The 15,629-nt window shown below is 37.6% G+C and overlaps 1 protein-coding gene across 1 annotated transcript in view; it reads right to left on the bottom strand.

The window, feature by feature from the left end:
* Positions 1 to 15,629, bottom strand: part of KLHL14 (kelch like family member 14) — a 104,019-nt gene that overhangs the window by 57,486 nt on the left and 30,904 nt on the right. The gene's annotated exons all lie outside the window — the stretch shown is intronic.

Raw genomic sequence — 15,629 nt, 5'->3', positions numbered from 1 at the left:
TATATAAATGTATATATATAACTGAATCACTTTGCTGTATACCTGAAACTAGCACAACATTATAAATCAACTATATTTCAATAAAAATTAAACAAACAAACAAACAAAATTTCTGTTGGGGAACAGAAATTATTAACAAATGTTTCATGTTCAAAAGGATGTTGATCTCAGAAGAGGTAATGTGGTTAATTGTGTGAAAAAATCCAAAATAAAAACTTTTAGTTATAAAATAAAATAAAATAAAATAAAATAAATAAAACAGAAAATGGAAAATTTAAAAATTTTCCAAAGGTCAAGAAAGGTTATTCCCTCCAATGAAAGTGTTGGGTAGTGCCACGCTTCTGGCTTCATCTTGTACCCACGTCCACTCAAGCTTTTCAGTTCGGGGCTGAAACCAGCTGGAGCAAGACATGGAAGACGAATCCCCAATGCCGAGATTAGCAAATGAACTGGACGTTAGAGATACATATAAATTATGAGAAACGTTGTGGATTATTTTCTGAATTAGATCAGGAAACCTATTTACATGTATATGTGACAAACACAGGATATCCAACCTTGCAAATTTAATAGTAAGATTGAAAACAAGTAACCATTACACTTCTCCTTAAATCATCTGCACATACATCTTTTGATTATCACTCAGGTGGGGAAAATGATTTGGGTTTTTGACAAGAATAAAGACAAAAAAAGGATGCCTTATCATTTTTTTTAAAAAATGAAAGCTCTAACGTGGAACAAGTAATTTAATCCTAGGAAATTTTATGCACACACAAAAGCAGCTACTGATATTTGGTAAAGTTAATGATTTCGGTAATGAAAAACTTCAAGCAAATTTATGAATGAACAGGAAACGAAGATCTGAGATTTACCAACATATCCAGACTGAGGAATACCTCGGCATCATTAGTACGAGATAAATCAGACAACCAACCCAAGACAGCAAAATGCACGGCTTTTCCCTCTTTAGGAAACTGTATTTTGCCACACAGCCCTTACAATTGTAATTTTTGCAAGTGAGAAGGTATACACAGAAAGCAGTGGGAGGAACTGCAAGGCCCCGGGAAGTGAAAATCACCTCTTTCTAAAATAATTTTCACCTAGAAATACCCCAGTATGTACCATATTCTTTCTTCAATCTTCAATTAACAACAAAGGGGTAGTGGAAGTTTCAACAAAGAAACATGCATATTTTGGATATTAATATATTCCATTTGTGCAGAGAATATTCCATTTTATCCTGCATAAAATGCTGAAGTCTAGTCTTGCTTCACCTTTAACTATTTTTACGATTTGCTCTCTGCCATTACTATAGCAATGAGAAACAGAAAATGGTGCAGGCTCTGGAGCTCTATTTGGGTACACATTTTGGCTCTGCCATTTACCATCTGTGTGACCTTGAGCAAATGACTTAATGTTTCTGTGCCTCCATTTCTGCATCTGAAGTAGAAACAATCATAGCGCCTAATACCATAGAGTGTAACTGCGAGTGAAGTGCCTAGAATGTGTGCCTTGCACACAGCAAGTGTTTAATAGCTCTTAGCTTTGTTATATTTTTTCCTGATGTGTGTCATTTGCCAACTATAGTGAGTTGAACTGTGTCCCCCAAAAAGGTATGCTTAAATTCTAACCACCAGTAGCAACCTGTGAATGTAACTTATTAGGAAATAGGGTCTTGGCAGATATAATCAAGTTTAGATGAGGTCATACTGGATTAGGGTGGACCCTAAAGCCAGTGACAGATGTCTTTATAAGAGAAAGGAGAGGAAGATTTAGACACAGAGACACAGAGGAGTGACACAGGGAAAAAGCCCAAGTGAAGACAGGGCAGAGATTGCAGTGATGAAACTACAAACCAAAGAAGACCAAAGATTGCCAGGAGCCACCAGAAGCTAAGAAGAAGCAAGGAAGCATTATTCCCCTAGAGTCTTTGGAGGGATCATGGCCCTGCTGACACTTAGATTTTGGAATTCTAGCCTCCAGACCTGTGAGAGAATAAATTTTTATTGTTTTAAGCCATCCAGTTTTTGGTACTTTGTTATGGTAGCCCCAGGAAATGAATATAGCAGGTAACCTCGATGAAAAAGTGGGACTTCCCTGGTGGTCCAGTGGTTAAGAATCCACCTTCCAATGCAGAGGACGCAGGTTCGATCCCTGGTTGGGGAACTAAGATCCCACATGCCTCGGGGCAACTATGCTCGCACACCGCAACTACTGAGCCCCCGCGCTCTGGAGCCCACACGCCACAACATAGAGAGCCTGAGCACCACAACCAGAGAGCCTGCGTGCCGCAGTGAAAGATCCCGCATGCCGCAACTAAGACCTGATGCAGCCAAATAAATAAAATAAATAAATTAAAAAAAAAAACCCATAACTCCTCAAGGAAAACCTTGAACAATTAAAAAACAAAAACAAAAAGTGGGGATTTCTAGGAAAGAATGAGGTGAAATCCCAGCACCTAGAAGAGAGCTCACAGGTGGTTCATTGGGCGTTCTTTGAATTTAGTTATTTCATGGAGTCACCGATTTTTTAACCTTGCTTAAAGGGGAATAGGTTTGGGCCAGCAGACAGCTCTCCTAAGTGACTGTGACCACATCACACAACTTTATCTAGAGCTGTGCAGTTGATACAGAAGCCACTTGTCACAAAGAGTTATCTAAATTTAAATTCATCAACATGAACTAAAATTAGAAATTCAGTTTCTCAGTTGTATGAGCCATATTTAAAGTGCTCTATAGCCACATGGGGCTAGTGGCTACCATATTGTATTGTGAAGATACAGAACATTTCCATCATCGCATAAAGTTCCATTAGACAGCATTAGATGATATTTGTATTGTAATAGGATTTATTCAGCAGGCAAGTAAAACAAGCAGACAGTTCGGGTAGAAAAAAGAAAGTGTCATATTCTTATAATATGGGTAAGCAACTCCATTTTTTAAGGAAAAAAGAATATGTGAATTGGAATATGGTAAATTGATGTATTTGGAATAATTCAAATGAATATGGAATAATTGATACTTGGACAGCTGCTCACAGGAAGTCTCACTTGTTGAATGGCCTATTGTTTTCTTCTTAAGGTCACCTACACCACTGCTTTTCCGTAATTTGGACAAAGGATATTGTATTCAATTTTTGTAGACTGAAAATTAGTACCACAGAAAACTCGCCTATATCCGATGCCAGGCATCACTATGGAAAATATGGCTTACTTTACCTGCATCTGGTTGAGATACACCTCGTATAGAATCTGTAAATTTTTTGGTCCCTTAATACTGTGAAGGAGGTAAATGCTACAAAGTGACAAATGAGATCAAGAAATCTGTGAGCTACAATCTCTCTCCTCTTCTTCAGATCTAATCATATAGATGAATAAATTGCTATAAAAAATACCAAAAATGAAACTAAAAACAATGACTGAATCATTTTTTTTAATCTCATGTACTCTGTGTTCAGGTAGCAAGAAATTTAATTCCAGTCTAACCAGTCTCCTGTGATTTTTTTTCCCCCTTTCATCTAAGATATTTTTAATGCTCAGAGGTGTTATAATAGAAAAGCATGTATTTTTGCCTGGTTTATACCCATCATCCTTACCATTACAACAAGACAAAAGCATTAAAGTAAAATTAATCATGTCAAAAGATTTTAGCAAAAACAAGTGAGACCATGCGTAAAGCATCGCTTTGTCTGGTGTGAAGTCACGCTCTGATTAAAAACATATAATGAAAGTGAAAGTGATACATCATTGCCTTAGCAGTAGGATTTTCTGAAAGTGCTTTGTGGCTCTCAACATAAAAATGTGGCAAGATTTTCGTCTTTGAAACTCACAATGATTATTGTTCTAGCTAGATAACTGGAATTCAATCTTAAAATCTTTTCTTTAAAGAAATTAAGACTTAATGACCAAATAAGGCATGTCAGTAGGATTAATAATTAGCACACCCTGTAAGGAGCAGTAGTTTGCCTTGACATCCAGACACAGAGATAAGAAAGTATCTGCTCAACACTCCCCTTTTACAAAACCATCTTTAGTGCCAACTAAATACAGACAGGCCCTTCAGGTATCTTCTATGAAGCACAACTGTTTGCTTCATCGAAAGCAATATCATTAATAAATACTAAGGTATGGTCATAGTATGATCCATTCCACAGTAATGGAGTCAGTTTTTATATGATACACAAAACCAAAAATTCTAACTGGCCAGATAGTCACAAAATACAGATTTAGTTCCTTGACGCCACCATAGAGTCATGTTGTGAGTCTGAAAAGGAACAGTTTGCTTATTTGCACTCTGCCTTAATTACTCCTTTATTTTGATGGAATTATTTGCATATAATAATCACTGCCCTAGGTTTTCATTCTTTTGTTGTTGTAATTTTGAAAGTCATTTCAATTCCTTTTTTATCATCTCTCTCAATGATAAAAACCATTCTGTTCTATGGGAATTATGTGTATCTATATGATTTATATCTATATTTGTTTTTGTATAACTATATTATAGATGCATACTAGTTGACATATAATAAACAGTAGAAATAGTAAAAATCACATAAACTAGGACATATTTAAACTATTTGAGAGGAGTCCGAATTAGAAAAATACCCTCTCAAATGCATTATAATAATATTTGGAGTGTACTTTAAAATTTTCCTTTAACGTAGAGTCATCTAATCTTCTGTGAATAAAGATCAGTCCCAACAATAAAGTCACATTGATGCAGGAAGAGATAGAAAGATGCATGGAGCAGCTATGACTTCTGACTGATAACTGCTCATAGGAGGAGTGAGAATACTTTGCATGAAGAAGAGTGAACCAAATATTTGTTGAACGTAAGGGTGCACTGTTGTAATCATTAGGGCTATTGAACAAATATTTTGATTATCCTTCTGAGAGCTTGGGAAGGTTGCATTTCTCCACCTACTTTGAAGTTAGGTGTGGCCATGTGATTTGTTTTTGCCAGTAGAATCTGTTAATTCAGGCCAGAAACTTAAAGAGTCAGTGTGAAATTTTTCTCTGCTCTGCCTTGGCAACCGGAATAAGGCAAATAGTGGAATTTCCATCAATCAGAGTACCAGAGGAGGAGAAATGGAATAGAGACCTAGATAACTTACCATAGACATGTGACATGAAAAGAAATAAATCTTTACTTATATAAGCCACTAAGATTTGGGGATTGTTATTATGACTGCCTAACCTAGCCTAGCCTCTAAAAGATATAGGCATTGGTTCTAAGAGGGCCCAGTGGCTGATGACAAGGAAACTGATGCTGGAATGTGGAAAGATGGAAATGCACATTATGGTATGGAAAACCACTAGGTAAAAACTGTTGTTTGCTTTTACTTGGATGGTTAATCAGTTATTTAATAAACTTCCCCCTCCAAGGGAAGAGGTTGGAAAACAGAATGTTGATAGTGTGTATTGGTTGCTGTTGGCTGTGCTTGGCAAGATCTGCAAAGAAGAGATGATCTCACAAAAAACATTGGCCTATTTATAAGCAGGAGTGAAAGAAACAGTCCCAAAATCTAGGAGTGTGCAGCATTGGAAGAAGCAATGTTTTCCAGTCTCATCTGGGAAAAGATGAAATTGAAAAGAATTTTGAGCAAAAAAGGTAAATTAAAACTCAGCTTCTGGGGGGTGGGATGAATTGGGAGATTGGGATTGACATATTCACACTATTTATGTTATGTATAAAATAGATAACTAATGAGAACTTACTGTATTGCACAGGGAACTCTAGTCAGTGCTCTGTGGTGACCTAAATGGGAAGGAAATCCAAAAAAGAGGGGATATATGTATATGTATAGCTGATTCACTTTGCTGTACAGTAGAAACTAACACAACATTGTAAAGCAACTATACGCTAATAAAAATTTAAAAAAACAGCTCAGCTTCTGTCCATCAACAGAGGAATGGATAAAGAAGATGTGGTACATATATACAATGGAATATTACTCAGCCATCAAAAAGAACAAAATAATGCCATTTGCAGCAACATGGATGGACCTAGAGATTGTCATACTGAGTGAAGTAAGTCAGACAGAGAAAGACAAATATCATATGCTATTGCTTATAGTGGAATCTAAAAAAGGGGTACAAATGAACTTACCTACAAAACAGAAACAGAGTTATAGATGTAGAAAACAAACTTATGGTTACCAGGGGGTAAGGGTGGGGAGGGACAAATTGGGAGATTGGGGTTGACATATACACACTACTATATATTAAATAGATAACTAATAAGCACCTACTGTATAGCACAGGGAACTCTACTCAATACTCTGTAATGGCCTACACGGGAAAAGAATCTAAAAAAGAGTGGATATATGTATATGTATAACTGATTCACTTTGCTGTACACCTGAAACTAACACAACATTGTAAATCAACTATACTCCAGTAAAAATTTAAGAAAAAACTCAGCTTACTGACAAAGAAAATTAAAAGTACGGCTTTTGGAGTTCAGAGTTTTTGAGCACGAGTCACCGGTTCTCCTTGCTTGGCCCTCCAATAAACCTTTCTCTGCTCCGAACTCCAAAAAAAAAAGAAAAAGTATTGTTTTCACAGTAATTTTACCACCTTAGAGTATCTTAGAAGAAAGTTTCAATGAAAGGAGAGACACCCAGTAAAGTCTTCTAACTCAGGGAAAAGAGTAAAAAGGGAGCTTTCCCAGCAGAGCCAGGTAGATAGACAAATATAGAGAGTATTAGGGAGCGAGAGAAAAGAGAGAGAGAGAGAAGAGAAAAGTGGCTATAAGAAAACAAAGGAAAAAGCAATATAAGAAGTATATCAGAAAAGTGCATATGGTCACTGGCCATGGAGTAGATGGAAATATAAATATAAGAAGACAGCTAAGTTTTTTAGAGGATGAATTACCAAAAGATTCACCAGTCTGGACTACAAGAGCCTCTGACAATTAGAAACTTAAAATAACCATTGTCCCCTAAATGTCTTAGATATGAAATGTACTTAGAAAACCCTTCCACTCCTAGGAAGTGTACAATCCTCAGGTTCACTTCAGATAAGGAAGATAATGAAAAAGAAGAATCTTCCAAACAGTGGATCCATGGCGATGGAGAACAAAGGCTGATGGGCAGAGTTAGGGAGGACACTCATCAAGGAACACAACTTTGGATAGGCACCCTTCCAAATGCCTATTTGGTGGGATTGCTAAATTGCTACGCTCTTTCTAAATTAAAGAGTTTGTTGTGTTCATACTGCCCCTAATCTATCACTGTGCATTTTGTGTTAGGGAGCCAGATAATTTGTCTCTTTATTTGGTTTCCAGATCAAGGGGAGTCTCAAATGAACCCTGTGATTGAGCAGAAATGACAAATGTCATTTTTAGTTGCCAGTGCAAGATGCTTGCAGCTCATTCTTCCTCCTGCTGTGCTGATGGTAGAAATGCCTGTTAAGGTAGAGCCTCATATGCCTGGATCCCTGAATGAATCAGACATCCTCTGCCAACCTGTGCTGGCACTTAGCATGAGTTACAACTAAGTTTTTTGTTGGTTTAAGATTTTGGAGTTGTTTGTTACCACAGCATAATCTAGCCCATCCCAACTGATACACATAGCTTCATGCTAGAAATAGAAATTTCATTCTGAGTCAAAAGTGTGTCTTCTTCAGATGGCCAAGAGGCACGTGAAAAGATGCTCAATATTGCTAATTATTAGAGAAATGCAAATAAAAACTACAATGAGGTACCACCTCACACTGGTCAGGATGGCCATCATTAAATGTCTACAAATAATAAATATTGAAGACGGTGTGGAGAAAAGGGGACCCTCCTACACTGTTGGTAGGAATGTAGGTTGTTGCAGCCACTATGGAAAACAGTACAGAGATTCCTAAAAAAGTAAAAATGGAGTTGCCATATGATCCAGCAATCCCACTCCTGGGCATATACCCAGAAAAAACTATAATTAAAAAATATACATGCACCCCTATGTTCATAGCAGCACTGTTTACAATAGCCAAGACATGGAAACAACCTAAATGTCCATCAACAGATGAATGAATAAAGAAGATGTGGTATATATATACAATGGAATACTACTCAGCCATAAAAAGAATGAAATAATGCTATTTGCAGCAACATAGATGGACCTAGAGATTATCATACTAAGTGAAGTAAGTCAGAAAGAGAAAGACAAATACCATATGATATCACTTACATGTGAAATCTAAAATACAACACATATGAACATATTTATGAAACTGAAACAGACTCACAGACATAGAGAATTGACTTGTGGTTGCCAAAAAGGAGGTGGGTGAGGAGCGAAAGATTGGGAGTTTGGGATTAGCAGGTGTGAACTATTATATATAGGATGGATAAACATCAAGGTCTTATTGTATAGCACAGGGAACTATATTCAATATCCTGTAATAAACCATAATAGAAAAGAATATGAAAAAGAATATATATAACTGAGTCACTTTGCTGTACAGCAGAAATTAACACAACAGTGTAAATCAACTATACTTCAATAAAATTTAAAAATATATATGTAATTAGATTAAAAAATAAAATGTATAACTGTTACAAAAAGAAAAAAAAAAGTGTTTCTCCTTTCTCAAACCTTTGATGATAAGAGCAGAAGACAAGATTCACTTCTTTTTGGTTATAAAACAATACAAAATGGAGTCAAATAGAATAAAAATGTATCAAGGGGCTTCCCTGGTGGCACAGTGGTTAAGAATCCGCCTGCCAATGCAGGGGACACGGGTTGGAGCCCTGGTCCGGGAAGATCCCACATGCCACGGAGCAACTAAGCCCGTGTGCCACAACTACTGAGCCTGTGCTCTAGAGCCCGAGCCACAACTACTGAGCCCGCATGCCACAACTACTGAAGCCCACACGCCTAGAGCCTGTGCTCCGCAACAAGAGAAGCTGCTGCAGTGAGAAGCCTGCGTACCGCAACGAAGAGTAGCCCCTGCTCGCTGCAACTAGAGAAAAGCCCACACGCAGCAGCGAAGACCCAACATAGCCAAAAATAAAATAAATTAAATAAATAGATTTTTTAAAAATGTATAAGGGAACAACTATATTACAGATGCTGAGCCCAGAACTTTACTGTATTATTTTATTTAATTTTCACAATAAATCTAAGAGGTGAGTATAATTATATTCACATTGCAGATGAGAAGGATCAGAGAGGAAGCAGCATGACCAAAGGCTCACGGTCAACAATGTCTGGGGGTATATTTCCATTTAGATCTGTCCGTCCTGAGAGATGTTGCTCTGTGTCTGTGCGTGTGTGTGTCTGTGTGTGTGTGTGTGTCTGTGTATAGTTTTCATTTTTGACACTGCTTCCGAGACAGATTTAAAATGTCAAGAAATCTTCATTGAATTATGGCTTGTCAGTAAATCTTACATGCAAATTTCATCACTGACACGTCTTAATTTGCAGTTTAGTTCATAAACCAATATTACATTCTTGACCTCTAGGAGTAGGATATTTATTCAATTAACCTGTACTAGTTCTACTCTCTGAATGGGGAACTAATCCAAGTGCATTGGATCCATTTAGATTTTCATGGGTGCAATGGGTCGGCACAGATTAAATCCCATTCATCTGCTTGGAGTCTTGACTAACAGCGCTTGTTGGTGAGACAGACTGGTGTGGTACGTGAGGCAGCACTGTTTGAGAGAAACACAGAGACCGGTGTTCTATTCCTCATCCTGTCACTAAATCATCATGGGACTCTGGGTACGACACCTCTGCCCTTTCAGTCATTTAAAGTAAAAACCAAAATTGTCAATGTGCCATAGAAGTGCTTCCATGGTCTGGTTTCTGCTAAGGCCTTTAGCCATACGTCATATCTTTCTCCCCCTCACTCTTTGAATTCAGCCATGCACCTTCTTCCTACAGGGTCTTAGGACTTACTTTTAACTAACCTGAAGCAATCGTCTCTCATATCTTTACCTGGGCATCTGGCTACCTCTGTCTCATCCTTCAGTTCTCAGCTCAAGTGTCACTTCTTTGGTGATATCGTCCATGACTCCTACACTAGATCTGGTCTCTCCATTATACGACTTTATATATTTTATACCCTTCCTTCAGAGCACTATCACATTTTGCTATTATATATTGCTATCTGGAATTATTTACTAATGCTGATTCCCCCACTAAACTCTAAGCTTGGTGAACACATGATGCTATTTGCTTTGACTCAGCATTGTTTTTTCTGTATCTAGGACAATGCCTGCTACATAGAAGGTATCACTTATATTTGTTAAATGAATGAAATTAGTGTGTAAAATGAGAGGGTTGGGTAAGAAGATCATTTAATCTTTCAGTGCTCACATGCAACGGTTTGCTGGACTTCGCCTGCAATTTGCCCAGGATCGACACAGAGCAAATCCAAGCAACCCGTATCACTCATACCTCCTTCACGCCAGATTCAGTAGCAAATACCACAGCTGGTGTGTAAAGAAGGCATCAGAATTATTGGTACCCATGCTGTTCTCTGGAGAAAAAGCAATTGCCATATTCAAGGGAGGTATATATAAACCAGAAATAAAGTCAACTGGTTTTTCTAGTCACCCAACTTACTTGAAATACAGTATATAGAGTGACCACCACACATATTTTTTTTTTTTAAATCTATGAAAAATCCACTAATGCACTGGTGCATGAATACACAGCAGCAAATAATTCAAAATATATAGCAATGTGCAGCCATGGATTCCAAATTAGAATCGAGCTCATTGAAGGTAAAATTAGATGCTAACATATTTTAAAAGTCCAAACACAATTCTCTCTTCTTCTTCTTTGTCCAATGTCCTGGAAACAATTACTCCATGAACTGAAATTCAAAGTTCCAAGCTAAGAGAGAAGAACTGCCATGCTATTTTTTAAAACCTTTAGATCACTGTGTTTTCACTAACGCCAAAAATAAAAATGAGAGGGGTATGTCTACTCTCAATTCTTAATTCTTGAACCTATCTTAGGAATTCCTTGAAACGGTCCCATACAATAGGGCTCTTGGTTAACTCTTCAGCCCCACCACATACCTCCCCAACCTCAGGCTCTCCTATAGATACACAAATTCATTTCAGTTTCCAGAAGGCACCAAGTCTCTCTTGCCTTTTGGCACTCCCAGTACTGGACCCTTTTATTAAAATACTTTATCACCCACCTCTTTGCATCAATAATTCCTACCCGTTTTTTCCAGCTTTACAGAAGGTCACTTTTAGGAAAGCCTCCCTAACCTCCCACGTTTAGATGAAGGGCCCCTTTTGTGCTCCCATAGCAGCCCAGCTTCCCCTGTCTATCCCTCAGCACACTCTTATTGTAACTGCTTCCTCTGGTTCTTGGAAGGAGAGATGATCACATTCTACTTTACCACCCAACACAGAGTGGGTGTGCAATAATTGCTTGCTACATAAAGGAATAAGGTCTGTAGTTAAGTCTAAATTCTTCCCAGGCATTTTGAGTCATTCTGGAAGCACGTAGTTGTTTTCTGAGGTTCTCCTGCAACGAGAAGTGTGCTATCTACAGACCCTACCTACCTGTCTAGAAATTAAATTAAATTAAACAATTTGTGGACTTTGGTTCTTGGTAATAAAGATCATATGAATAGAGGAAACCTACAGGTATAAAACCCTCAATTAAGCTTACTTTTTATTTCTTTCAAAACAAATGATAAGAAATGATTGTTTTCGACTAACTTGCCTTTCCTCTCAACATATCCTCAAAGAACAGAAATGAACTGAAATCAAGAAACAGAGGACCAAGAAAAAAGTCTGATCAAAACTGTCAATGTGCAGGTTTATTATTCCCTGAATAACCAGCAATTAAACCATTCTCCATTGCTCAAATATTGGATAAACATCAAATCTATATTTATCTTTTGGAACTGAAGTTCAATGTCTTAGATAAGATGTGTTTTCTCAGTAGTCTTTCTTCAACATTTATGGAAAGTATATTTTTTTAAAATAATGAAGAGTCCACCAGCCTCTGATGTTTGTTACTCTCCTAAAAGAAATCGATGACGCCCAGCCCCAGGACCGTTCCTGCGTGGTGGATGGGATCAAGTTCACGGTCCTCCATGAACCATAGAAGACAACCCAGGAAACCTCTGCACAATGCTTTCTTTTATTTTCTACGAATGAAAAAATACAAGTCCCCAAATCCTTGCACTACCAAGCAAAGAACAGAATTGTAAATTGAAAGGAAGAGGAAAAAAGGCATTTCCCCCTTCCTCTAATGAAGGGAACTGAAAGTGGCCAAAAGAAGGAACACACCTTTCTAACCTAGCTCTTCTAGTTTTTATTCTAACCTTATTAAAGGGAACTCCTCAGCAGCACACGGAGAGATAAATCTATATTTCGAAATCCTTTTTCCTGGCACTGCTCACAGAAAACAATAAGAAGCAACTAATAAGTAGACTCTCTTATCTGAAATGTAGCAAAAAGAAAGTCAATTTCCAGGAAAACACTTTACTGACCAGTAAAGAATGTGGTCAGTGGGGAACCCAAATAGAACAGACAGCCCCTCTGTACTGTCTCCTGGGAAGGAAGGTAAGCTGCTTCCACACGAGGACTTCATAAAAACTTTGATGTGTCAGTCATATGCTATGAAAGTACATAGTAGCCATGGGAACTGTTTTGTTTGATCTTTAAACGAAGGATTTAGGACCTGCAAAGTGCAAGAGGCATGCTTTTTGCATTGGCCATTTTAGTATTCATGTCTCCTGTACTGCTTCCTAATAGGTTAAGAATGAAACGGCAGACTGCGTGCAGGAGTGAGAAATGCAAGAAAAGCAGTACTGTAAAATAAAAATGAACAAAAGTGCCTTTCAACTTCCCTTTCATTATTAACAGTCAAGAGAACAACAATGCCAATACTTAACATTTCACATTTACAAAAGGACCTACCGTCATTTTTACAGGGTATTTCTCAGTACTTTGCTGATAGAGGCTGGGGAACGCTGTTACTATTCTTAATATTAATTCTATAAGGTTAAATAAGTGATTTTTTTCCAAAGAGGAGGATAAAAATGAAGGTTGTGTTAGCATGTTACTAAATCTTTTCAGTGAGAATAATCATTCCCTTTGCTGTTTGGGTAGACCAAGCCACTGGTTAGCTGACTGTTGAATTTTGTTTTCTTTATGTTAGGTAGAACCACTTTTTCACTTCCACTCACCTCCACTCTATTCACTTTCTTGTTATTTGTGGACCCCTTATATAGTGTTTCTAAAACATAAATAACATAACGGAATAAGAGCTAAAGAAAATTATGACTGACTTTCCTTTTAATTCTTCTTGGTTTTCTTACATGTGTAAGTGGTGTGGCACCCATAAGTGGGCATCTGAGCTCCTGCCCGTGGATGGCATCCTTCTAAAAGAAGCACGTCTGTGAGACAGGCTGGAAAATGTTTGCTCAAGCCAAGTGGGTAAAGGATTCTGAGATTCAGAGGCTCTAGCTAATCTCAGGTTTTAGGTTTTTGCTGGTTAGCTTATTTGTTAGTTTTTATGGAGAGAGTCATTCAGTAAATGAGCAGACACCACACCAGGAACTGTCTCCTAGCATTAATTGTCATCCTCAACTCCCTGCCAATTAGCTTGGCAGTTCTTCGGGGTCAAAAAAAAAAAAAAAAAAAAAAAGACGGTGGGAAGCTCTGCAATTCCTAATGTTTCATTGGATTTGGAGAGAATTTGGATACTTTCTTATTCCAGTAAGAAACATTTCTTCATTTATTATTAGATGGGCCAAAGAGTGTGGAACTTGATCAGTTACCTGACTTATTTATTCAGTTTAGCCAAATAAGACGCCTTAATTAAAAAATACAAACCAGCAGCAGAAATCATCCAAATAAACTGTCTATATTTCTCCAATAAACCTAAAAAATATGCTTTCACTTGGGACCATGTAGTCACAGCCCAGCAAGTAATAAACTCTATTTTTTAAAGTACAAGCCAAGTGAAATGAAGAGTACAAGTAGAGTAGACATTTATTTCAAAGCTGTGAGCTGCCTGAGTATAGGAAAAAAAGATTCAAGATCTTTGAAAAAATTCCCATTATTCGAACTTTTCTATACATTAATGTCTTTATTTCCTTCAATTTCAAATCTGATGAATGGAGTCAACAGAAACCCATCTATCTTTACTTCTTAGTCTGCAGATTACTACATTCAACATATAAAAACTAGAGAAAATGGTCTCCCTACTGAAGCAGTGGGTCTTTGTGTTGCATCTGTTACAATGTAATTTGTCTCCCCTCTTCCTGGAGAGCTTGAGTTGACTGAGGCCTCCAAGGTATAAAGGTACATACAGTTCTTATGCTAATATTGGTAACAGTGTTACAACGATAGCAATAGTTATCTGCAATTTATTGAGTTCCTGCTATGTGCTAGATGATTTACAAACACAATTTTATTTTAAAAATACTCAAAGGATGCTGCAGAATGAAGAAACCATGACTCAGGACATGTATATGACTTGCTCAAGGTCACGGATGTGGGTTCGAACCCAGGTCTGACTGACTCAAGTTCGTGCTTTCTTACTACATCTTGCTAAGTAAAGAGTTAAATCAGGCAATATGAAAAATTGAAGTAGGGTGAGCCTATGTTCCAGTCTATACCCGTTGCCCCAGCATAATTAACAGATCCCCATTTCATGCTCTAAAGTCTCCTAGGTTGAACAATAAATTGGATGATCACCCTGTCTCTGAATAAGGCTTGAAATGAGCCTAAGATTTTTCTTAGGTATTGTTCATAATGTTTTAATTAATCTTTTTGCCTTTAATGTAGGGCTTCAAACCACTAGAAAATTGGACCTTGCCTGATGTATTTGGGAGAAGAGATGGATTTGTGAGCGAATATCACTTATCGCTTGGGTGTAATATCTCCCTGTCCCTTGGCCTCTGTTTCTCTGTCATCTCACATCAAGAATCTCTTGTCCTTCCTCTTTCCTCTCTCCTCCTCCCGGTATCCATGTCTACTTCTGTGTAGGCTTTCTCTATTGATCAAGTGTCAGAAAATTGATTCCTTGGTTTTACTTTAGCTTGAGTTTCTGACGAATCTTGAAAATACAGCTTGCTCAAGTCATTCAGATGTTTAAATCACTATGAACGGTATTTTTGTCAAAAAGAGAATGAAAATCATTTGAAGGCATCTCTAACTTATTTTTCTTTCTTCCTTCCTAATCTGGCTTCTACTCTCCATCACTTCGTTACTACAACCAGAGTGTATAGGTGTCCAGGGAGCTTTCTCACTGCAGTTCCTGGACGATGCTACTGCAGGTTTCGCTGGGGTAAGCCAGCTCCAAAATGTATTATTTCAAGCACCACCTCACATGTCTTTGCTCCTTTCCTGCATTTATGGGCAAACTGTTGTCCTGTTTCTGTTATTTTAAAGGGCTTTCAGTAAGAGGAGAGGCAATGACTTTTTAAAAAATCTGCTAAAATATATAACTGCTTAAAAGACACATGCAATAAGAAAATCTAACTTTCACTTTTGTTGGTTTTAAATGTATGGCTTTGATTTATGGATGAAAATTGCTCATTTATTATTTTATCTATACAGCTCTGGGCAATTTTGACAGTTAAAATTTAGTTTTATTGACCAGCGCAGCCACGGTGCCCACAAGGGAACCGGTGCACACAGCCCGCTGCATTC

The sequence above is a fragment of the Balaenoptera borealis genome (genome assembly GCF_965194805.1).
Source record: "Balaenoptera borealis genome assembly, chromosome: 14".
In the NCBI taxonomy this organism is placed as follows: Eukaryota; Metazoa; Chordata; class Mammalia; order Artiodactyla; family Balaenopteridae; genus Balaenoptera; species Balaenoptera borealis.
The sequence above is the reverse complement of the archived record's forward strand: the minus strand, read 5'-3'. Positions and strand labels throughout refer to the sequence as shown.